The 23,366-nt window shown below is 38.5% G+C and overlaps 1 protein-coding gene across 7 annotated transcripts in view; it reads right to left on the reverse strand.

Annotated features, from left to right (window-relative positions):
• MAPK8 (mitogen-activated protein kinase 8) overlaps positions 1-23,366 on the reverse strand; it is an 83,211-nt gene that overhangs the window by 31,951 nt on the left and 27,894 nt on the right. For 3 of the 7 annotated variants that reach the window (XM_055118707.1, XM_055118706.1, XM_055118712.1), the window contains exon 2: positions 1,850-1,925. The exons of 1 other annotated variant lie outside the window; for it this stretch is intronic. The gene's annotated coding sequence lies outside the window, so the exon portion shown is untranslated. Of the gene's footprint in view, positions 1-1,849; positions 1,926-6,407; positions 6,489-23,366 lie in introns of all 7 variants that reach the window. 3 more of the 7 variants (XM_055118709.1, XM_055118710.1, XM_055118711.1) reach the window with 3 other exon arrangements.

Below are 23,366 nucleotides of genomic sequence, written 5' to 3' on the forward strand. Positions count from 1 at the left end.
CAGCAGAAGCTAGTTTCTCCACGCATCTCATCTTTCCCACTGACAAAGCAGCAATTCCTTCATTCACCATGCCCTGTTTAACAGCTTGGGGTACCTAAAGTAGCCAGCAGAAAAAGTAATTAAGACAACTTTACCCGTGTGGGGAAACGGTAACAACTGAGCCCCACATCACTAGCCTAGATTTCAAAACGTGAAGATCATTCGAAAGAAGGCAGAGAAGGGAAACACACCACCACCAAAATCTTGAGATTTCAAGATAATATGACATCAGAAGTGGAGCAACTCTCCAGAAAATAATCCTAGAGACATGGAATTACAAAACCATATGGAGACATTGGGTGAAGGTATTTCAAAACAGGTATCTAAAGAAATTAGAAGATATCAGAAAAGCAGTTTAATGATCTCAAGAATAAAATGAATGAGCATAAGAGACTGGCATTGTAAATAAGAATCTAACAAAAATAAAGAATATGAAGAATTGAGTAAAGGAGATAAAAAAATCAAACAAAGTTAAGGAAACAGGCCTAATGAAGCTATGAAGAGAGGTGGGGGGAAACCTTTTTTAAAATGCAGAAATAGTACAAGAACTATTCAATTCCATTAAGAAAGGCAGTATTAGGGACCAGAGATGTTGTTCGGCGGTACAGTTGCTGGCCTTGCATATGTGGGGACTAGGTTTGATCCCCAGTGCTGCACCGTCCGCAACTTCCCCCAAAAGGAGCAACGTTAGGACGAGTATCCCAGAAGATGATTAAGAAGAGAAGAGTGAAAAGAGCTTATTCAAAGAAGTAGGTAAGGAATTGAAAAACTGAATATGAAAGTATGAGTTAAACAGAAGACTGACTATCTGGATACAAAAAAGACTTCAAGACGTACATTAGTGAAAGTATCAAAAATCCAACAAAAAGAATATTAAAACAAATAATTTACAAAGGTACAAGCTACCTTCAAAGAACAGGTAGTTTGTTTTGTTTGGGAAAATATTCAACAGCAGATAACTTATAAAGGTACGAACTACCTGTAAATTTCTCCAGGACAGAAAAGAATGGAATAATACATTCAAAATACTCAAAGATTAAAAACTGCCAACCAAGAATATTTTAAATTACAAAGCAATGGATGATACAATCTTTACTGGAATCAGACTCTGAGAATAGCCAAAGAATTGTGATACAAAAATACCAGGAGGCTAGGGAGGGAAAGGATAATGATAGTGGGATAATGATAAAGAGATTTTGGCACTCTGGCAGTGGGCAAGGCATAGCAGTACTGCCAAGTATAGCACTGTCACTGTAGCACTGTCATCCCATTGTTCATTGATTTGCTCCAGCGGGCACCAGTAACGTCTCCATTGTGAGACTTGTTGTTACTGTTTCTGGCATATCAAATATGCCATGGGGAGCATGCCAGGCTCTGCCGTGAGGGTGAAATACTCTCGGTAGCTTGCCGGGCTCTCCGAGAGGGATGAAGGAATCGAACCCAGGTCGGCCACATGCAAGGCAAACGCCCTACCCGCTGTGCTATGCAAGTATAAAAGGGTATTATTGGTACTGTGGTTGGAAAAACAGGGCATATATAAAAAAAGGTATTTGAAAATCAATAAAACTAAGGCTGGAGAGCTAGCTCCAACATCTGAGTGACTGCTTTGTAAGCAGGTGGCCTGGGTTTGATTCGAAGCAACTGAAGGTCCCCTAAACACCAATGGGAGCCACCTATAAGCACAGGGTCCAAAGTAGATCCTGAGTATCTCTGGACACCCCAATTCCCCACCCCTCCAAAAAAACTGAGAGAAAACAAAATCCTGTCTTGCAAAACACTCTTCCAAATAAGGGGAGAAATAAAGCCTTACCTAAATAAACAAAAGCTGAAGGAGTTCATCACCATTATATCTCCCTTATCAGAAATGCTGAAAGGAGCTCTTCTATCTAAAAGCAAAACAAAAACAAAGAAAAAAAAGTTCAAAAATTGAACAAGGCAATAAATAAACATAAATACAATCTAGAAAGCAAACATAAAATGGTAGCAACAAGACCTATATATATATATAGATATATCGATATATCTATATATCGATATATCTATATATATATTCACCCATAATGTAAAACCTGTTTGAACTCACCAGTCAAAAGATCAAGAGTGGATGGGTTGATTGAAAACACCCACCTTCAAAAGAAAAACACTATAAAGATATAGTGAAGGACAGAAGAAAATGATGCTACAAGCCAAAGGGAACATCTGAAAAGCAGAAATTGCTAAGTGTATGTCAGAAAAATTCCAGCCATAAAAAGCAAGCAGAGACAAAGGAGAACATTATATAATAAAGGGATCACTAAAAAGGAGATTAACACTACTATACATATGCCCAACACTGAGATACCTAAAAGCATTTATTAACAGGCCGTAGAGACCCTGACAATACAGCAAATAGCAAGGAAACAAAACGGAGGCATTACACTTTTTTTTGAATAATAATCAAAGCAGTATGCTGATAGAATAAAAAGGCATGCAAATTCAGATAGAAATACCTACACATTTATGAACAAATAATTCATGACAAAAGAGCCACACCTCTACAATGGAGAACAGGATGTCTTTTGAAGGCTGGAGAGATAGTACAGTAGGCAGAGTACTTGCCTTGCATGATGCCAATCAGAGTTTGGGCCCTAGCACCTCATATGATCCCTGAGCACCACCAGGAGTCACTGCTGAGTGCAGAGTCAGGAGTAACCCCTGCGCATCACTGGGTGTGGCCCAAAAAGCAAAAAAAGAAAATAAAAAGTCTTTCAATAAATAATAGATGGTGTAGGGAAAAATGGAAGTTTTTTTTTTTGGTTTTTTTTTTGCTTTTTGGGTCACACCCAGCAATGCACAGGGGTTACTCCTGGTTCTACACTCAGGAATTACCCCTGGCGGTGCTCAGGGGACCATGTGGGATGCTGGGATTCGAACCTGGGTCAGCCTGGGTCGGCTGCGTGCAAGGCAAGCGCCCTACCCGCTGTGCTATTGCTCCAGCCCCAAAAATGGAATAGTTAAATGCAAAAGAGTAAGAAAACTGGACAGTATCATACATAAAAATTACTTCACAAATAAAGACATGGATGTAAGACTAAAACCATAAAATACATGAAAAAAACATACGGTGGTATGCTCCCTGACACTGGATGTAAAGATATCTTTGGGAATTTGGCTCCTAAGGCAAGGAAAACAATGTAAAAATAAGGAACTACATTAAATAAAAAAATGCATCCTACCAAATGGGAGAAGATAGTCACAAATTATACATCTACTAAGAAGTTAACATCCAAATACACAAAGTGAATTTCTACAACTCAACAACAAAGAGTCCAAGCAACCCAATTAAAAAATACAGATGGGAGGGACAATAGCTCAGTGCTCAGGAGTTCAATTTCCAGCATCACAAGTCCTCCCACCCCAGTCAGCACAACAAGGTGTAGCCATGGAGGCCTCCAGAGCACTGTTGAATGGAGGCCCAAGCAATGAACCAGATTACCTAGCCTAGATGGCTAACTATCTCTAGGAGTAATCCCTTAATCTCTATTCCTGAGCACTGCTTGGGAGGTTCTCTGCAAAAATCGGGGAAGGAAAGAGGTCCTGAAGAGACACCTCCAAATAGGACAAAGATGGAGAATAACTGAGGAAAAGGCATTTATCATCTCTTAAAAGAGAAATGCAAATCGTTGTACATAGAGCCAGAAGTAGCCCGTGAACACTGACGAGAATGCCCCTACCCTCCAAAACTGTGTCAGAAGGCAGAAAGAAGGAAATTCTTTTGATGGGAATACAAATTGTGTTGCAGCCACATGGTCAACAAATCATAATCCTCACTGTTGGATATCATTGGTTTGTCCTTTCTCCCCTTGCCACTAGGAGCTTAGGTTTATCAGTCACACCCATCAAAGTGCTCCCGAGTCACTCCCATTCCTTTGTTTATCTGTAACCACTTCTACCAGTTTATCTGCTCTTCCTCTAATCAAACTCTGTTAATTGGTAAGGTCAGAACTTCCTAGGACACTGAATATTATAGCATTGCCTTTCTCTCCTCTTTATGCCTTTTGAATAATTTACTTTAAAGCTATGTCTTTTTTGTATAGACACAAGAAGACAATATTATGTTTTTATAACTTAAGACTTAATTGGCCTCGAATATTATTCCCTCCCGGGCATCTGCTTTCTCCACTTAAGCCTCAGTTGCCCTCAGTTCCTAGCACCCCAAAGTAGGGTCCCCGACGTGGGACGGGAAGGATCCAGGGCAAGCGGTGAGTTATGTGCTACCCTGGCATCGAGATGGGCCTGGCCAAAGTGCCTAATTCTTAACTATAAGTTAAGAGCTTGGTCATAGACAAATGCTGTCATGATCCAATAGTAATTATGAGACTGGGACCCTGCTAGGGATAGGAAAGACTGTTCTGGCCTGAGCACTGTAGTCTGAGATTGAGATGGCCTCAGGAGAGCAATTCTATAAGCTTTAATGCATCTCTTATTGTGTCCATACAAAATGATTAATATTATGAATTCTTATATGTTTGCTGGCTGAGGAGAAGAGAAACACATTCATGGGACTCTGCCCTTGGGTGGATCCTCCTGCTGAAAGAGAATTAAGTCCTAGGAGAAGCATCCCCTGAGGGAAAAGAACCTTACCCTATTGCTGACCACACCTATGTGTAGGCCCCAACCCCCTTATGCTGTGGAGATTTAACTAGGCGGTAAGAGTGGGTTGGGGGGCAGATCCACGGGGGCCAGATCCACAGATCGAGAGAGAGAGAGAATGAAGTAGGATGGGGCAGAAAGAAGCAGGAGGAGAATCAGAGGAGAATGGAGATGAGATTGGAATAAACTGCAAGTGAGACCAACCATCTTGGCTCCGTCCGTTCCGTCCCTTGCCTCGCTGCCCCCTTTCTTTTTATTTTTGTGTTTTACACACTCACAACAAATTATTCATAAACATTTAGATATAAGCTTATTAAACAAAATAAACCCAGGAGACAAGAACAGAATTTCCTACCTACCCATAATCTTTAAAGCTGAGTGGGGGGGGGGGGGGCGGCTGGAGTAACAGCACAGCGGGTAGGGCATTTGCCTTGCACACAGCCGGCCCAGGTTCGATTCCTCCGTCCCTCTTGGAGAGCCCAGCAAGCTACCAAGAGTATCCCGCCTGCACGGCAGAGCCTGGCAAGTTACCCGTGGCATATTCAATATGCCGAAAACAGTAACAACAAGTCTCACATGGAGACTTTACTGGTGCCGCTTGAGCAAATCAACAAACAATGAACCGAATGACAGTGCAGTGCATACTTTCCTTTTGTTTGTATCTAGTGTTTCCCCAATGTAAATATGCTTAGAAATTAATATTCAGGAAAGCATGCACATATGAAAGGTTTTTTTTAAAAAGAGAGAGAATTTCTGAGTGAGTTTAACTTTGGTGTTGGCTTTTGTTCAGTATAGACAATTTCTGCTCTAAAGAATGTCAAAAAGCTTCCCTCAAAATCACCTCTGAAAATTCAGTCATAAGATAAGGTAACAGTATAATAAATAATATAGGGCCCATTCTATTTAAATTAGAACCAGACTAAATATCAGATGGTGACATTTGTATAAAAGAAATGTAGAAATGATTAAAATGTAGAGGAATGGATTCCTCCAAGGACATGCACTAACTGGGATGAGCAGAAGTATCTATATTACTGAATTTAAAAAAAATTATCTACAATACATGAATAAATGGATAATCAAAAGTTAAATTCACAAATGATAATTAATGATTCTCCAGAAAGAGGTCAGAATCTTAAAAAATTAACTCAATTCAGACTTTAACTCCAAAAGACAAACTTTTATCTGTTTGGACAAAAGACAGGTCAGGCCACTGGATTCTCTTACACCAATGCCAACAGGTAAAAAACAAGTCATTACCTGGGGAGAGAACGTGCTGATGGAATATTTGGAAAGTTCCAAGGACATCCCTGGTACAAAAATGATCTTCACTGACATTAAGAAGAGCAAAAGGGCAGGACTGATAGCTTACCTCAAAAAAGCTGCTAAATAATAGGTGACACAGTCTTATTTTTTACCATACAAATGTCTCATAACTTTTATTATGCAAACCATATTTAAACCCATGTCATTTACCATAATTCAGACCGTGTCTGTTTGTTGGACAGCCTTGATTTAAATAAGATTAGCTTGTGTTGAAATGAGTATGATAAGATTTTTGAATTTTAATAATTATTACAGGTCAGCAAATGCAATAATTGTTGTCCCTTATCAACATGCAACTGAATGAATATAATTTGTTAAGTTCATCTTTCTAGGAAATGAGGATTTCCATCTCACACCAGTGGCAGAATAGCTTTCTATTCAGATGTATATAACTCTAAATATTAGCATACCTGAAGATTATGGAAGAAATCACTGTCTCCTAGGATAGAGGAAGACTCACCTCTGTTTAAAGTTGTGTTCTTCTCTTTAGCCTGGTAAAGGCAAAAGTTGAGGATAAGCTCTTTATTGTACTTAATTATGCCAATTTAATTTTAAAAGTTCCCTGTACCTAAAATGTTGCCTTTCACTTAATAAAAAGTATTAATGTGATATATGTTTAATGTCAAGTAAGTAATACTCAATAAACAAAGAAATAGTAATCAATCTTTGCAGATTATTTCCCTTTAAGTTTGAGACTCTTCTCCTTCCTTTTCTCAACTACTCTCATGTAAGGAGGTTAAGATCTACTTGCACAGATTCTTTGTAAAACAGTTGGTGGCAAATCCTCTGAGCAACAGTATCATTAGCATGATTTTTTAATTTGTCCATGAGTGCAGAAACGAATTATCCCAGCAAAGAGATAAAGTTGGTGCCTGGGCCACAACCAGACGGCCTGGGCCATCTTCATACTGGCAGTTCATGCTCTCACTATGAACAGATAGCAGCTATCAAGCTCTCTTCTGAGGGAATATGACTCCTACCAAACAAAGAGGGACTGAAGAAAGGGCCTGATTTGTTCTGCAATTAGGATTTTAAAAGATTTATTTGCAAAATACATTTTTTAATTGATAGTACTTTAATAGACTTATACATTCCAGTCACAGAATAATCCTAAGATTGGGGTCTCTTTGCAATTTCTGCATTTTTTGGATTCCTTTAGTATATTTACAATTATGCCAATTAAAAAATTCCCTGTATCTAAAATAGTGCCTTAATTAAAACAGTATAGCAATTTACTAAATCAGTAAGTATCAGAACTAGTTTCTAAGTCTTAACTCGGACACTCAAACTATTATTAAAGAACAAGTCTTTATAGTAATATCCTTACTAATAAAAGATATTTCTGACCACTTGTTTATGTTTTGGGGCCACAACATGTGGTGCTCAGAGAGTAACTCCTGGCTCTGCTCTCAAGGACCACTCCTAAACCTGGGTCAGCCCACAAGGCAAGTACCCTATCTCCTGTGGTATTTTTTTCCAGTTCTGGGTTTCTCACTACTTTTCAAATATGAAAAATAGGAGCTGAGATGAGTTTAGTTAGTAAACCTCAATAGGTTAGTTCATCAAGCATCAAAATGGAAGCAACCCCCTATCAAGACAGAACTAGCCCCCAATCACCACTGAATATAGTTCAGAAACCACATAAATAAATAAACATGAAATATGACAAACTGTAGAGACTGGAACCTTTTACAGGCATATTAACATTTTGCTCAGCTGAAATCTAAGATTCTAAAATTACCTTGCACTCAAAATGGCAAACATCTCAAAATACTAGGAAGCCAGCTTTGGGTACTTAAGGATCAAGATTATTAATGATGGTGACTAAAATGCAATGCCAGGAAGGAAGTGGGCACGCTGGTGGAGGGTATAGTGCTGGAACTTATATGCATGAAACACTATCAATAACAGCACTATAAATCACAGTGCCTCAAAAGCAAATTTTTTAAAAGTGGAGTCAGAGAAATGGTACAATGGGTAAAGGGTAAGGCATTTTCCGTGCATGCAGTCAACCTTGGTTTGATCCCCTACCATATGGTGCACTCCCGATAAATGCAGCCCCATCTGCCCAAACCCCCAAGCCCTGCCAAGAGTGACCCTTGAGTTCAGACCTGATTAAGCTCTGAGCACAGCATGGTGTGGCCCAAAATACAAAAAACCAAAATAAAACAACAAAAACCACCTCCCAACCCCAAACAACACACACACAACTAAAAGATGAAATTTAAAAATAGGTAATCTAATTTACAAGACTGTATTATTTCCTAAGATATGCAAAATGTATTTTCACTTGAAAGCTAAGAAAAAGTCACACTTGAATTCTTAAAAAATTTCCAAGTTCTTATTGAAGAAAAAAACACCAATATACTTTTTTTTTTTCTTTTTTGGGTCACACCCAGCAATGCACAGGGGTTACTCCTGGCTCTGTACTCAGGAATTATTCCTGGCGGTGCTCAGGGGACCATATGGCATATGGGATGCTGGGAATTGAACCCGGGTCGGCTGCATGCAAGCAAGGCAAACACCCTACCCACTGTGCTATCACTCCAGTCCCCCAATATACATTTTTTATAATATAGTACCTTCAGTTAAATTTCAGTTTGTACCACAATGACAGTACAAAATAACTTAACCCTTAACAAGAGATTCAAATAAATACAGTTTTCTAATAACTTTTATCAAGTCTTTTAGTAAAGACTTGGTAAAAAGATTCTCAGGATCACAAGAGAAGAAAATGTTGATCACATTAAACTGCCACCAGAGATGCTTTCCTAAAACCACAAATTAGTAACTGCAAATGAGAACTGTCCCAGACGCATCTTATAGGGATTTCATTCACATTAGTTAACTAACATACAATTACCACTAGTTTATCTTGCCAACAATATAATTATCATTAGAATGTTTTTAAAGTGTTAGATAGGTGTTAGAAGGGAGTGGTTCCATAACATATAACATTCTATGATTAAATGTGTCTATTCCCAAAAAAAGAAGAAAAAAAATCAGAATTCCGGGGTAAATTATATAATTTCAAAATCTGAAAGTTCAGCAAGATAGGAAAAAACAGCATCCCCAAATGCTTGTAATAACTACATATGACAAACTAACTTAAATTCTTACAAGTAAAAAGGTTTAAATACCCAGCTAAAACCTATAATCAATCAATCAATCAGAAACATACAGTTCTACCTCATCTGTGAGTTGTCTATCACAGAATAAGCCTTATGACTGAGGCCATCAAAATAAATAAATAAATAAATAAAGGTGACCTTTGTTTCACTAAAAACACTTTTTTCTCCTGCACAAACCTACAGCAGATATTGTTGGTTTTTAATTGTATTAAGTAATATGAGAAAAAGCCCATAAAATTATTTAAAAACCAATTTAAACTTCACAATGATTCTAAAACATCAAATGACAGAAGTCTTTGACAACTTTAAACTGTCAAAGTGCTATAAAGGGAAAAACATCCTGTATGAAAAGAAAAACAAGCTCCTGCAACAAATGGCAGAAAAGAAATATAAGGCCTCAAAAAAACAAAGCATACTAAAAGCACTCAATGTAAGAACAAATAGTTTTAACAGTGCCCAAATGTCCCAGTGGTATTATAGCCCTGATTAGCAATCAATAATAATGGTACTCCTGCTGCAGTAGTAAATTAAATAACCAATGTAACTCCAGAAAGCTTATAAACTTCAAAATGGCTTATAAAATTTTAAGGGAGATAATCAAAACTTTAAAAATTGTTATATTAGGAAGATAAAAAGAATTAAATACATACCATAAATTCCTCAAATTGCTCAACTACTACATACGTCTTTTTACACAACTATTTTCACTAAATGTACTTAGTATGTGAGACTTTATCACTACACATTTCCTTTCTATCACTATATCACTGTCATCCCATTGTTTGTCAATTTACTCGAGTGGGCACCAGCAACGTCTCTATTACACTCAGCCCTGAGATTTTAGCAGCCTCTCCTTATTCGTCTTTCCCAATGATTGGAGGCTGTTACACGGTCAGGGGAATGAGACCTATTGTTACTATTTTTGGCATATCGAATACGCCATGGGTAGCTTGCCAGGCTCTGCCGTGTGGGCAGGATACTCTCGGTAGCTTTCCAGGCTCTCTGAGAGGGATGTATATATCTGTTACTGTATTTTGGATATGAATGATGCCATGGGGAGCTTGCCAGGCTCGCCCAAGTGGGCAATAGATTCTCAGTAGTCTGTCAGGTTCTCCTTTCTATATTAATTTCCTTTAGTTTCTATAATTTCTTTAATTTTTAATTTCTATAAAATTTCCTTTCTATATTAAACTTATAGATTCGATTATCATTTCCCAATTTACTTTCTAGTCCTGATCTCTAGCCTCTCTCTTTTTAAACTTTTAAATTGAATCACTATGAGACAGACCCTTACAAAGCTGTTCATGATTGGATTTCTGTTATATTCCAATACCCATCCCTCCACCAGTGTACATTTCCCAGCACCAGTGTCCCAAAATTCCCTCCCATCACCCCCCAGCCCCGCCTGTCCCCTTCTTCCTGCCCCCTCTCCTCCCCACTTTTGGGCATTGTGGTTTGCAATACTGATACCAAAAGGTTATCAAGAAAATCCCTTTATCTACTTTTAACCCTCAGATCTTGTCTAGTGTGCTCATTGCCAGCAATTATTGTCATACTGGTCTCTTCTCTATCTTATTTATGTACTCTCAGTCCCACACACACTTATGATTAGATCCAACCATTGACCAGTCCTCCTAACCCCTGTTTATCCTGGTCATGGATATTAGTTTTCTACTATAAATATATTTTAATACACCACAAATGAAGGCAGTCATTCTGTATCTGTCCCTCTCCTTCTGTCTTGTCTCTATTTTCAACAGCCTCTTCCATAGGTATGCAAAATCTAGAAAGAAACAAATGACTTTCTTCCAAAACTTGTTCTTCCTTCCATATCTGTTTCTTTTATCAATAATCAAAATTATTTAGTGATATAATACTTAATAAATAATAATTAATCAACATGTCATTAATATGTTATCACTATAATTATTATAACTAGTTGTTATGTTATTAATAATATGAAATAATAATGACATTATATAATAAATATTATTATATTATCTTTTAGTAATACAGGCTGGAAATTTCCCAAATAAACTGATGGTTCATTTTCCTGCAGCTTCCTCCTCCTAATACACGGAGTACTAAGTTGTTCTCACTTATACTCTGCACATAGCTCTAACAACTCAGGTCTATAACAACTCTGCTTTTCCACTGTTTTTACTAAGGTTTTCTTTACTTAGCTTTTATTTCATGGTTTGGTCCTCTAATTAGGGCACTACTATGCTCATTTCCGTGCCCTGCTCTCTTCTGATGCACCAACATAAAATAACAGTAAGACTGAATTCTCCACTAAGTTGTCCATCTTTTTTTGAGCCTCTTACGTAGACTGCTGAAGAACAACCATCCCTCCACCAGTGGACATTTTCCAACACAAGTGTCCACAAATGCACTGCTTTTCAATTCATGGCCCCTCCAATTTAAGTCTGCAGAAATTTGTTTCCTTCAGTCAGCTATCTTCTCTAATTCCTATACGTAATGTATCTATTCCAAATTGTTCCCTTGTTCCTCTGCCTTTCTTGTATGGCATACTAATCCTTTAAAGAGAAAATGAAACTCAGAAAATAATCTCAGCTTCATTTTACATATCAATTTTTATTTCAATCTTCGTTCTAGTAATGCACTAGTATTCTGACAAACTCCCACAATCTTCATTCTTTCTCCCAGGACCCTGATAAACTTTTTAAAATAATGATACAGGGGCCGGAGCGATAGCACAGCGGGTAGGGCATTTGCCTTGCACGCGGCCGACCTGGGTTCAATCCCCAGCATTCCATATGGTTCCCCAAGCACTGCTAGGAATAATTCCTGAGTGCAAAGCCAGGAGTAACCCCTGAGCATCGCTGGGTGTGACCCAAAAAGCAAAATAAAATAAAATAATGATACACTTTAAAACTATTTCATTGTCATTAACAAGTTCAACCCATTAGCCCCTCTCTCTCCTTACTCACAGCCCAATTTTTTAAACTTTTTTTTTGCTTTTTGGGTCACTCCCAGCAATGCACAGGGGTCACTCCTGGCTCTTCACTCAGGAATTACTACTGGAGGTGCTCAGGGGACCATATGGGATGCTGGGACTCGAACCTGGGTTGGCCTCATGCAAATCAAATGCCCCATCCCCTATGCTATGGCTCCAGCCCCCCATTTTCTTAAGTACTATTTATATCTATTTTAATCCACCTCTCATTGAGTCCTCAACCTCTGCTTCAATTTTTTTCTTTCCTTTTTTTTTTTTTTGTTTTTGGGTCACACCCAATGTGGTCAGGGAAAACCCTCTGCTTTGCACTGAAGATTACTCCTGGCAAGCCTGTGTGTCCAGATGGGATGACAGAGATGAACCCAGGTTGGCAGCGTGCAAGGCATATGTTTTACTGTCTGTACTATTGCTCCAGCTCTTTGTATCAGTTCTTACCACCTCCATTAAACCCATTCTCCAGAGTCATAAACAAGTTCCTTACTCTCTACAACCAAAACAATTTTATTTTATTTATAATGCTGCTCAGCAGCAATAGTGGGTGTATGTTAACTATATTCTTTTTTTTTCTTTTCCTCTTCATACAAATTTTTTTTTTGAGTCACTGTGAGATACAGCTACAAAGCTTTCACGTTTGAGTTTCAATCCCTCCACCAGTGCACAGTCTCCACCACCAATGTCCCCAGTATACCCACCTCCCTTCCCAGCCCTCCCCCTGCCTTTATGGCAGACAATTTCCTCCGTTCTCTCTCTAGTTTTGGGCATTATGGTTTGCAATGGAGGTACTGAGAGGTTATAACATTTGGTCCTTTATCTTTCAGCACACATCTCCCATCCTGAACAATTCCTCCAACCATCACTGTCTTAGTGATCCCTTCTCTATTCCAGCTGCCTTCTCCCCTAGCTCATGAGACAGGTTTCCAACTATGAGAAAATCTTCCTGGCCCCTGTGTCTACTGTCCTTGGGTGTTAGTCTCATAATATGTTATTTTATAGTCCACAAATGAGCGCAGTCCTTCTATGGCTGTCCCTCTCTTTCTGACTCATTTCACTTGCACGATTTTCTCCATGTCCATTCACTTATAAGCAAATTTCATGATTTCATCTCTTCTAACAGCTGCATAGTATCCCATTGGTTCACTATATTCTTCTGCCTGAAACATCCCCTTCCTTGGGTTTGCATAATCCTAGTATTTCTTAGCCCCTGTTCCTTCAAAATGTTCTCTTTCACCTCCGAACTCCATCCCACTCCCTTTTGTGATTTCTCTTCAGGTCAACTGTGGTTCTTCTCTGCAGATTCTAAACACTGGATCATTTAACTTTTGCTTAAACATCTACTAAAATATCCTTAGCTAATCATTTTTAAAAAGAAAATTTAATGCTGAAACTCCCTTGCTCAAATTAATTCTGTTCCACACTGGATCACAATCTCTTCTCATCTCCAAGATGAGAAGAAAAAGAAAACACAAGCTTATTTGTTCCCTCAACATACTTCTTCCTGCCTTATTTTCCCTGGTCAAGATCTGTTAACTCACGAGATTTCAAGTTCAGTTGTCATTAGTCTCAGCAGGTACAATGGTTTTCCTACATGGCAGGAACAATACATTTAGTATTACACTAAATTGGAAATGTCTGGACTTATCCCGGGACTACAGACTCTCCAAAGACAAAGAACATGTTCTTTGTTCACAATATGTCTGAAGAACTGCACAGCATATACAAAAACATTTATGAAGAAATTAATCACCCATCAAACTGTCTGATTTTACTCTTGTTAAGTTTTTCTATTTCTCAGGTGCTTAGGGACCACTCCTACCAGTACTCAGGGGACCAGGTGGTGTCAGAGGTCAAACCAGGGCTGGCTAGAAGTGGGCACTTGCAAGGCAACTGCTACATGTCCAGTACTATCATGCTGATTTTTCAATGAATTAATTAATCTCACCATCTAATTTCACCCTATTTAAACCTACCCTATTGTCTTCCTAGCAAATACACAGTGCAAGAAATAAGTTCCCATCTCTGCTAAAAAACTGCCTCTAAAACTAAGTCAATCCAACTGGATGACTTACTTCTCAAACTCTGAGTGTTCAAATACAAGTCATCATATTAAATCAGAAAATGGTACATTCAGCTGAATTTTATCCATACTTTTCACGAGACACAGTATGTTCTACATTACAGTGAAAATTACCTATACGGCTGACTTTTTTTTATTAACCAAATAAGCATGCAAAGCAATTCAACAAAAAATGAAATGAATAAAATGAAGTAAAATGAGATGTTAATTTTCAATTCTGTCCTCATAAACGTTTCATATTTACAGTGTTTTCATTACCAAAGGTTAGTGCTTTGTCCTGGTTATCTAATCCTTCAAACACTGAAACTTATATTCTATTATAACTAACATGGTCTTAGTTGTATGGGTACACAAATAATCAAATTATCTCAATCATTATCTTCCTTTGTAATAGTAGAACCTCAGGTAGTTCTTGGTCTAATTATCTTTTAATCATGCAGCTAAATTAAGTCTGGAAAATATTAGGAACCATTTCATTTCTAGCTAATGATAAATCACAGTGGATCAAATATTTAAATATACCTAAGGTTTATTCTAACTACACAGGAAAATTCATTCACATTACAGGAAACTGGCTAGGAAAGTTGCATTCTGAAAGAACTGTAAGGCACGAGAGATTGTATTGTAGGCAAGGTGCTTCTCCTGAATGTGGTCAAGCCAGGTTTGACCCCTCGAACCACAAACAGTCCTCTGAGTTCCAGCAGTAGAACCAGGAGTAAGACCTGAGCAGGGTCAAGTGTGGCCACCAAATAAAACAAAACAGAATTGTCATTTATTTTCAATTTCTGTGGACTTTATTTACCAAGGATTTCATGGAAGTGATGGACTAGAACAGCTAGCTATTAAATTCTTAATACTGTGACTTCTCATTGAACCAGGAAGTGACTAAACAATACAATATGCAAGTAAGGTTTAGAGAAGCTGACTGAGCAAGATATAATTGTTAGCCAATTGTCATACCACAATTATAACTCATTGGAAAACATGCTTAATCTTTGACAACTTAAGTTCTTTGCCTATATTCATGTAAAATATCATTTAGATAATAGCTATAATAAAATGATTCAAAATTCATTATGCTTTTAAAAATCACTTTGCAAAAGAATCAATCTTTCTTTCATTCCTTCCTTCTTTTTTTATTTGCCTGCCATACCATTCGGTACTGTGTTTAGTCCTGACCCTGCGTTCAGAGATGATTCTTGGCAGTGCTAGGGGAGCAACCACATGTGGCACTGGGGACTAAACCCACACTGGCTGTAAGGAAAGTGTCTCACCCACTATCATTTATCTAATCCCATGAATGACTCTTTAGAAACGGATCAGTAATTTTTAATTTTCCTTTAAAATTAAAAGAAACAAGGCTTCCCTTAGTTTTTAAGATTCGGCAAAGCACTGGAATCCTTATACAAGGCAACAATTTATTAAAATGGTAAAAATATTGTGAATAATACATTGAAATAAAATTAAAATATTACTATGTCTAGACTGTGAATTTATAAGATGATATAATGTACAAATTTACTCATGGCCTTAGGAAGATGATGCTATTTAAAATATGATGACACAAACTGACAACAATGGGTTCAAACTAGTAGTGCTCATTATTTTTGTTTTAGCTGCTATGAGGTAAAATATCAACTTTAAAAACGCTGGAAGTGCATCTAATGAATGTTTTCTGATATGAAAGTGGTGACTTACAGATTCAAGAAAAATGGTATTTTTTTTTTTTTTGCTTCTTGGGTCACACTCAGTAATGCACAGGGGTTATCCTGGCTCATGCACTCAGGAATTACTCCTGGAGGTGCTCGGGGGACCATACAGGATGCTGAGAATCGAACCCGGGTCGGCCCCATGCAGGACAAACACCCTACCTGCTGTGCTATTGCTCCAGCCCTTATAAGAGAAAATTTAAGTACCTATTTTAAGTACGCTGTTACTGTTTGCTTTACTTTGTTTCAAAAGGACCCTTAAGCAAGAGAATCTAAGGGAATTCTATAAAAAGTCAAATTTCTCTAGTTATAATATCCAGTATATTATAATTAAATATTAATAAAACTTGTTGGAGAGATAATACAGTGGTTGGGCATTTGCCTTTCACACGGCCAACCCGAGTTCAATTCCTCCGCCTCTCTCAGAGAGCCCGGCAAGCTACTGAGAGTATGGAGCCCGAGAGGCAGAGCCTGGCAAGCTACCTGTGCAGTATTGGATATGCCAAAAACAGCAACAATAAGTCTCTCAATGAGAGACGTTACTGGTGCCCGCTCGAACAAATCGATGAGCAACGGGATGACAGTGACAGTGATTTTCCTATACTACATTTTAAAATTAATTAAAATAAGTTATTTACACGTAAACTAAATATATACATATAACATGTAAATATATACAATGGCTTAAAAGATTAGTTTCAGGTTTATCTGTCACTGTAGCCACTGTCCTTCCATTATTTATTGATTTGCTCGAGCAGGCACCAGAAATATCTCCATTGTGAGACTTGTTGTTACTGTTTTTGGCATATCGAATACACCATGGGTAGCTTGCCAGGCTCTGCCGTGCGGGCAGGATACTCTCAGTAGCTTGCTGGGCTCTCCAAGAGGGGCGGAGGAATCGAACCCAGGTCAGCCATGTACAAGGCAAATGCCCTACCCGCTGTGCTATCACTTCAATCCAGACTGAAGCAATACCACAGGTTTATCTAAAAATCTTAAATTTTAAAGAAACATTTACTATCATTCTAAGTTAACTGTTGAAGGAATAACATTAATCGATTACCTCAGTTTACCAAGAATACTTCTTTATCAAAGTCTTCTTCTGGGGCCAGACAGACATTATAGTGAGTAGGGTGTTTGCCTTACTAGTGCCCAACCTGGGTTCTATCCCCAATATCACATATGGTCCCATGAGCACTACCATGAGTGATTCCTGAGGACAGAGCCAGGAGTAACCTCAAAGCATCGCCAGCGTAGCCCCAAAACAAATCGTCTTTGGAGTTAGAGGGGACAAAAAAACAGCCCTCAAAAGTAATTAACTCATAGTTTGGGTTTTTTTGCTTTTAAATTACTATGTATCCAAACTTAAAATAATTAAGGGAGTGAGAGAGATAGTACAGCAAGGAGGGTGCTTGCCTTGCACGTGGATGATCAAGATTCAAACCCTGGCAGACAATACGGTCTCTCAAGCACGGCTATGAGTCAACCCTGGGCACAGAATCAGTAGGAAATCTTAAAGCACAGCTGGTTTTGGCAAAAAACAAACAAAATCAGATGGTTTTGTAGCTTCAGAAAATATTAGCGTTCTCTCGGTCAAAAGAATAAGAGCCACCTTTGATATCCAAAAGAAGTCCAGGCCTTGTCTTTAGAAGCAAAAGCACTATCTTCCCAACAAAAGATACGAAAGCCTAGAAAGAACAGAACTTAGAAGCAGGTCTAATATAGATCCAAATTATGCCTCTCCACTAAACTTAATTGCTAGATCCTGGGCAACTTACCAAGCCTTATTTTTTATTTTCTTCTACTAAAAAAGTTTTTCAAGGAACAAATAACATATTACAAAACTGACACAAAAGCATTCAATCAATTTCAGTTTCCTTTCCTTTCTACTTAGTAACTCAAAACAAGTATGAAACTTAGAGTTTTTCAGATAGTATCAACAGAAAAAGATAAAAATGAGATCAAATTTGCCTAGATTGATTAAAAACATCAATCATTTCATTTTACTCATTGTTTTGCTTTAGCAATTTAACGGAATTAATGTAATATGTTAATTACTGATAACCATATCCTAATTATTCATCTGATAGTGTCCTTTACTAACTAGTGTTCCTCTGTCCCTCTTGGAGAGCCCGGCAAGCTACTGAGAGTATCCCGCCTGCATGGCAGAGCCTGGAATATTCAATATGCCAAAAACAGTAACAACAAGTCTCACAACGGAGACGTTACTGGTGCCCACTCGAGCAAATCCATGAACAATGGGATAACAGTGCTACAGTGCTACCTAGTGTACTGTCAAACATATCAACAAAGAAAACTGAAGTAATTAAAACCAAGCTCCTGGAAGAGAGCAAATGCAGAGTCTCTTGCCCCAGCACCTGGCTCTCTTCCCCGGAGCCCCTTGGAGGGGATGGGCTTCAGTTTCCTCCCCGTCCCAAGCAGAGCTTCCTCGGCTGAAGACCTCTGGAGCCTAGCCACAGCCATGCTCAAGGCCCCTCTCCACACATTCGAATAAGCCTCACACATGAAAGAACCAGCAGAGGAACCCAGATGTGTGAGACCCGGGGCTGAGGCCTCTAAACCTGCTTGGATTGGGACTGGGCCTCCTCTGCCTAGATTCCTTATCTTCCAGTAGGTAGGAGGTCACACCTAGTGGCCAATCCCACTAGTGGCCAACATCCAGAGACTTTAAAACCAAGCTCCCAGAAGCGCGTGGCTGCAATCTATGGCCCAATTCTCCCTCTGGGAGAGCCTGGCAAGCTACCAAGTTTCCTGTCCACATGAGAGAGCCTCACAAACTCCCCATGGCGTATTCATATGCCAAAACCAGTAACAATGATAGGTCTCATTCCCCTGACCCTGAAAGAGCCTCCAATGAGGCACCATTGGAAAGGACGAGTAAAGCGAGGCTTCTAGGATCTCAGGGCTAGGTTTAATGGAGACGTTACTGAGACCGCTCGAGAAATTTGATGATCAACGGGATGATGATGAAGTAATTCCAATATGCCCGCAAGCCCCACTATATTATGCAAAAAAAAATAAAAGACTAAAAATGACAAGTAAGAAAAAAAGGATGAGTTAACCTTTTTGCCACGCTTGAGGGACTCTATTTACACATTACTGGCAACCAAATGAGCATGAACCAGCTCTTAAAAAAAAAATTTCGGGGGCTGGAGCAATAGCACAGCAGGTAGGATGTTTGCCTTGGATGTGGCCAACCCAGATTCGATTCCCAGCATCATATATGGTCCCCCAAGCACTACCAGGAGTACTTCCTGAGTGCATGAGCCAGGAGTAACCCCTGTATATTGCTGGGTGTGACCCAAAAAGCAAAAAAAAAAAAAAAAATCTGTAGCACAGTGGTGTAATCTTTATGAAGAACACTAACTACTTAACTACTTTTCAGGTTCTGCAAATATTCAAAAAATGTAGAGCTCTCTCACTCCCTACATCTTCCTACACCCTTCCAAAAAAAAAAAAAAAACTACAGAAAGTAAGCAGTTTAAGAAGGCAGAAATCAGTGGCAAGCAGGTTAATGTCAAAGTGGTGCACATGAGCCATCTAGTGGAGAAGGAAAAAAGAGTGGTTTTTAGATCTAAATGAAAAATGTCCTATCATCTCAATTCTCTGTGGAAACAAAAAGGTGTACATTCTTGTGAGTACTAAATTAGTTTATTAAAGATAGGAGAGACCTTAGAAATTGGTGCTGAGGCAAGATAAAAGATAAGCAGGGACCATTTTTCTAGAAATCATACTATACAGAGAATTAAAAATGAATTCTCCGTAAGAATTTGTTTTTGGAAACAGACGCATCATCTTCCCAAGATAAGATATGAGTGTCTAAAAAGAGCAAAACTTAGAAGAAAATCTAGTATAGATATAATTTACAAACCACCTTAAGAAATTTTTCTCATAACTATTTAATTATCAGACTGTATTCAAGTATAAAAGACACTAAAGAAAAAAGAATTTCAGGGCCGGAGTGATAGTTCAGCAGGTAGGGTGTTTGCCATGCATGCAGCTGACCCGGATTTGATCCCCGACATCCCATATGGTCCCCCTGCCAGAAGACATTCCTGAGTGCACAGCCAGGAGTAATCTCTGAGCATCGCTGAATGTGACTAAAAAAGCCAAGAAACAAAAAAACAACCAAACAAAAAAAAAAAAAAAAAGAGGAGGAAGAAGAAAAAACTCTTCCAGAAAAAAGAATTGAGAAAGTGAAAACAAGGTGAGAAGCCCTTGGTTAGAAAGAAAAGGGATCTATGAGTAGAGTGAAAATTCTATGGAACTAAATAAAGAAAATGATTTGTTTTTCTGCCCAGGGATTTAGGATATTCCCAGCCCCCCACCCCGTGGGCCACATCCAGAGGTGCTCAGGGAACCATACGGAGTGTCAAGGATTGACCCCAGATAAGTTACATGCAAGGCATTAACCTGCCCACTGTATTATTTCTCCATCCACCTCACTTAGGGTTACGGCAATTCTAGTTCCCTCAGAGTATCTCATCCCCAAGAACTCCCAGGGAGCAGAAGGGTCTAGGAGAAAAACTCTAGGCCTGAGGGAATAAAGAACCAAAAGTAGGAATTGATATCATGAGTATCCACTGGTTGTTCAAAATTCCCAATAGTGATATTGCCTCCATATATTTACATTAATGTTTCACAAAGTATGATCTCAACCAGGAAAATCAGCATCACAGGGATAATTGTAAAAATCTAAATTCTCAGGCCTCATTCCATAGTTCTGTGGGCCACAGCCAGAGGTGCTCAGGGATCACTCCTGTTGGTGCTCAGGGGCCATATGGACCAACTCTTCAAAGAACTTGAATAAATAGCATTGCTTCTTAAAGTAAAAAAGTGAAATTAAAGTAAAAAAGTGAAATTTAAGTTCCAAAAGCAACAAATTGCTTGAGTTGTGGTATCAAGTAGTTAGTTCACTTACATTTTGAAGGCACATTTTTTTCTCACCCATAAAACCATGGTCAATACTTTGGTGGCCAAGATGATGATAATAATGATGATGATTTTGCTTTAAAAGCTGGTGGTTTTAAGTGCCCCTATATCATATTCCCCCAGGTAAAAAGATTTAAAGAAAAAGTAGTGTTTGGTTTACATTTTTCCGGTTAATTCTCAAATGTAATATACCATGTTTCAAGTTTTAAAGAAGAAATAAAGATGAATCCATGACCCCAAAACAGACACAAACTAGTAGAACAAGAGATTCAAATTCATTGTATTTCTTTGGATTTTGTTTTGTTTGGGGACCACACCTGGCAGTGCTCAAAATTTACTTCTGACTCTGTGCATAGGGATAATTCCTAGTAGAGCTTGGGGAACCATATGGGTTGCTGAATATCAAAACCAGGTCTGCCATGTACAAGTCAAGATCCTTACCCACTGTACTTTCTGGATCCTTAAAAAAAAAAAAATGTTTTTTTTTATCAGTTGCTCTACTTACTTGGAGTTTCATTTCTGGGAAACTGTCAGATCTGGACCAGAAATGTTTCTTCAATGAGAATGTTTGCTTCTCTTTTGCTTTTACCAAGAGCAGAGAAGTCTCATTTTTATGATATGATCTTTATCACTAAGGGACTAAATCTGAGTTAAATTATCTCAGGGACTCAGGAGATGGCCCAGTGCATCTTGCAGTCCAGCAAAACTGAGAATTCACACCCCAGTACAGCCCATAAGTGCTGAGGCAATCCTAACAGCTTTGCTGACAGGGAAACTCTAAAAAGGAGCCCAGAAGACAGCCAAGAGGCTTAGGAAGCCCCAGGGCAAGTGCATGTGCCTAAGCAATTCTAATCACCTCCCTCAGTCTAAGCACCAGTAAGAGAAAAATAACCTATCTTAGAAAAATTTTGGAGCACCTAAATGGAGTTGAATTCAAAGTGCAAATCATGAGTATCCACTAGTTGCTCTGTATTGCTCTGAATTCTCACTAGTGGTTGCCTCCAGATTCCTAGATTAATGGTTCTCAAAGTGTGATTCCCAACTAGGAAAATCAGCATCACAAGGATATTTGTTAAAAATCTAAATTCTCAGGCCTCATTCCGTACCATCAGTAACACTGGATACATCACCCAGAGTTAATGTGAACAAACCCTTCAGGGGTTTCCACTGACATAAGTAAGCATACTGGTGAAGGGCATCCAACACATTGTAGTGGTGAGGTGCAGCTCATTGAAATCATAAATAGTTACACTATTATAAAATGCTACCTAAAGTACAACAATAAAAAGTATTTTGAGAAGTATAAAGGAAATCATTTTCTCTTACAGTCCTGAATGATGTAGTTTGGCAAGGGTTTCCAGGTTAGCTGAAGCTGAGCTTTAAAGGGAAGAAGACTTCTTACACTCATCTCAGGAAGACTTATTTCCTCAAGCTCCTCTATTCTCCCTAAGGCTGAGGAAAGGAAACTAGTTTAACCAGGTTTTGCAAATGCTCTCTGGATAAAACAGCCTAAGTGTCACACACTTAATTTCTCAGAGATCTATACCTTAGTCCCGCCACCCTTGTCTAATTTGATGCTTAATTATAATTAATTATGATGATTTAAAAAGCTTTTTATTTTGAAACAACTATAGATTTACAGAAGTTTACAAAGTGGTCCTATATACCCTGCACAAATTTCTGCAAGCATTCCTCTGGTCTGACTTCAAATGTATATTTTAAAGTCAGAAGTAAAAACTAACATGGTATATATTTCTTCCCACCTCCCCCTTCTCTTTCTTTCCTTTTTTTGGAGAAAGGGTGGATTTGGGGCCTTGCCTTCCTTTTCTATTGCTAAGCAGAACTTCATAGTTTCATCATTCACCTATTACACGATATTTTAGTTAAAACAGTCTCTGGACAGGGCCAGAGAACAGGTTAAGGAACTTGCCTTGCATCCTTCTGGACACCAAATATAATCTCCCTGAGCACCTCCAGGAGTACTCCAGAGCTATTGTAACATCAAAACTTTTCCTTGTACCATTTGCCAGTAATATATTAGAAATCCAGTTTCCCCACATCTCTGCCAGGGTTTGGGATTATCACTTTTAATTTTAACTGTTCTAATAGGTATGTGATGATATATCATATAAACTTAAATTTCCCTGAAGGTAATGCAGTAAAATGTTGACTATCTTTTTGTGCTCAGGGACCCTGCACCAGCAATAGGGTCCAGGTTTCATATACAACAAGGGGACTCTGAGTCCTCTCCCCGACCCTTAAGAGTTCTGTGTATATTTTAGTTATGAGCTTTTTGTCAAGACATATCAATTACTTGGTACATCTACACAATGGAATACTATGCAGCTGTTAGAAAAGATGAAGTCATGAAATTTGCATATAAGTGGATCAACATTGAGAGTATCATGTTAAGTGAAAGGAGTCAGAAAGGACAGATATAGAAAGATTGCATTCATTTGTGAATATAAAGTAACAGAATGGGAGACTGACAACCAAGGATAGTTGAGATAAAGACCAGGAGGATT

Source organism: Sorex araneus, chromosome 11 (assembly GCF_027595985.1).
Source record: "Sorex araneus isolate mSorAra2 chromosome 11, mSorAra2.pri, whole genome shotgun sequence".
Taxonomy (NCBI): Eukaryota; Metazoa; Chordata; class Mammalia; order Eulipotyphla; family Soricidae; genus Sorex; species Sorex araneus.